The sequence below is a fragment of the Hydra vulgaris genome, chromosome 13, assembly GCF_038396675.1.
Source record: "Hydra vulgaris chromosome 13, alternate assembly HydraT2T_AEP".
Taxonomy (NCBI): Eukaryota; Metazoa; Cnidaria; class Hydrozoa; order Anthoathecata; family Hydridae; genus Hydra; species Hydra vulgaris.
In genome coordinates this window covers 58,487,966-58,490,990 of record NC_088932.1, presented here as the reverse complement: position 1 = coordinate 58,490,990, position 3,025 = coordinate 58,487,966, and the positions used below count along the sequence as shown (strand labels likewise).

The 3,025-nt window shown below is 23.0% G+C and overlaps 1 long non-coding RNA gene across 1 annotated transcript; it reads left to right on the top strand.

Annotated features, from left to right (window-relative positions):
- Window positions 1–1,622: 1,622 nt before the first annotated feature.
- On the top strand, window positions 1,623–2,738 carry LOC136090240 (uncharacterized). Its single transcript, XR_010643285.1, has 2 exons — window positions 1,623–1,764; window positions 2,545–2,738. It is a non-coding gene; the product is annotated as an uncharacterized LOC136090240 (long non-coding RNA).
- The last annotated feature ends 287 nt before the right edge of the window (window positions 2,739–3,025 follow it).

Sequence of the window (3,025 nt, the reverse complement as noted above, 5' to 3'; positions counted from 1 at the left end):
AATATTTATTACTACTTTTAAATTTATTTTGTTTTATTCTTATTTTTTATTATATTCTTATTTTCTTATTATCTTTTTTTTATTTATTAAGTCCTAAATTAATATAATTCAAATATATTATAAATCCTATCATTTCATATCTTGCTTATTTTATTATGTTGATTATTATTTTATTAACATTTCTGTTATGCTATTACCTTTTTTTCGTACTGTTTTAAAAATTTTTTTTAAATAAATTAAAATTTCGAGCCAACACTGACATTTTATTGTTGCTAAACGTTAAATTTTGTTATAAGGATTGCAGTTCTTCTATCTGTTTTTTGCTCTTTATTCAATAAGTATTTGATTTAAATTAAATATAATTATAATTTAATATTTTATTACGACATATATGTTTTTATATATATATATATTCATATATATGAATGTATATATGAATCTTTTTAGATTTTTCTTGTTATTTTTAAATTTTTTGTTCACGCAATTCAAGTTATATATGTTTGTTACGTTTGGCAAACGTGTTGAGCAAGATTTTGCGTAAAGTTGTTATTTATGTTACTAATGTTGTTACATTTGGCTTACCTTAATGTTGGTGTCCATTGTTAAAAGTTATAAGTGGTTTTATTATTGAAACTCACTGCTTTTAATCATTCACTAAAAGCCACTCAAGAAAAATCATTTTGCCGTATATACATTTTGTTTATATCTCAATTTGAATTTTTAGAACCATGAAGTACAAACATGATTTGTTTTCTAAAAGCTAACATGAAATAACAATATTTAACAACTACTACTCTCTTATCATGACATCTTATCTCTATCAGATATATTGATTTTCGATTTATATTTGATTTTTTTCTTTGTACATTTTATTTTACAAGCAAATTTGAGCTGAAAATTTTTTTTGGCGTTATTCTTTGTTTTATTTAATTTGTTTCAATATAGTAGTTCAAAAAAATACATGTTTGTTTGTTCTTGGTTTTTTACTTATCTGTTTTCAGATTCTTATAAACTAGGCAACTCAGCTAAGCAAGTTTTGTTTTATTTTTTAGTGCTATTGGAAAGAGCTGAAAGTTATTTTTTAGAGTGATTGAAAAGAACTAAAGTTTTTATTTTAGTTACTTCACACGGTGTAAGTGATACTGGTTTGAGTAAGTTTACTATTTTGTTTTATTTTATAATGGATTTATTTTATATTTGATATATATTTTGTGTATTTAACATGAAAAATTGACTGTAATTTGTTGACATGAAAGTTTATAAACTTAAATCTGCCTATATTTCAGTATATATATATATATATATATATATATATATATATATATATATATATATATATATATATATATATATATATATATATATATATATATATATATATATATATATATATATATATATATATATATACTATAGCTAAGGCGATTAAAATAGTTGTCAAATGAAAAAATTTGATTTTACTTCAGACGCTTCAGAACAAAGCAAAGAATGAGTTTAACTATTTATAGTAACATTTAACACTTTTAAATCTAAATAATTTTTTTTTTTTTTATAATTTCTATCATAATTGTGTTCTTTTTTTCATTTTTTTTTTTAGTTTGTCTATCCTTTGTCATCTTTTGATTAGTTAGCTAACTGTTAAAACATGGTTTTAATTTTTGTAAATTTAGTATGATATAAAATTTACTCTATTAATCATTAGTCAACAGTTAGAGAGAAGCTGGAGCTTAATTAAGAAATGCTGGAAATTAGCTTTTAATCAAGGTAAAAAATAATTTTGTTTACTGGTAACATAATAAAACCAGTTACTAGTATTTATTCCGTGCTTTTTTACATTTGTTAACATGCTGCTTTGGAAACACTTTCTTTCTCTCTCTCTTATGTAATTACTGAGCTCTTACGTATTTCTTAATACCACAAATGATAATGACCATTTATAAGAAATATTTTACCAGTTGCTTGCTATTTTATGATATAGTTGCTCAAATTGTTTAACTATAATTGTCCCTTGATTGTTCAAATATTGTAATAAATAAAATCTTTTTAGTCCAAGTATTTAAGTTGATAAAATATCTTATTAAGTTGTGGTGTTGTTTGCCAGCGTTACTATAGTAACAATGTATACATTGTGTTGTCAAGCCTTTTTATAATCTTTTTTAATTATTCTGTAGACAGAATATATGAACCTGTCATTTCGAAAAGGTCCAAACATAAGTCCAAAACTTTTAGCAGTTAGTTTATAAGTTTGAATTAAAAATTTCTGTATGATTTTTTTTTTTTTTATAAAAAATAAAAAATACATAAATTATATACGTTCTTTATTTATCTACTTCTATGTTTAATTTCTTTAGCAACCTAGACATTATTTTAATAAAAATCATATTTTTGTTGATTTTGAAAAGTTTTAGTAAATTGACTTGTGCCCTTTTCGAAATGACAGGTTCATATATTTTCTGTTATTATTATCCTAATTCTACTAACAATAAAATGCAAATAGTACTTTTGTAGTTAAAAATTGTAATTTTTTTTCATGTCTTTTTTTAGGTATTTGCAGGCTTTCCTTGACTTTCCTTTTCTGGTACTTGTGTTGTGACAGATTTTAAAAAGAACTCAACTGATGTTAATGCGGTCTTTATGTCGTTACCTAATAGCAATGACGTTGCTGATACGGAGTCAAAGTTAAAATATTTATAGATAAATTTGTATTTAATATTTTAGATAATATATCAAGTTATTAATGTGTTTTTATTGTTATTAATGATTTAATAACTCATAACCCGTATTACGGATTGCTTACTGCTAGTCATTATCATTATGTTATGAACTCATATTAGTTAATAAAATTGTATTGAATATTCTCTGGTTATCGTGTTTTATACGTGTTTAAATGCGAGTTTGTTACTCAGTAGGCGTCGTATTGTATACCTGTCTTTATACGCATCTGATGTCTATTTTTAATGCGCGTTTGACACGATAAAATGGCTAACATATATTCGTAAATAATGCGTATTCTGGAAAGTTTTTA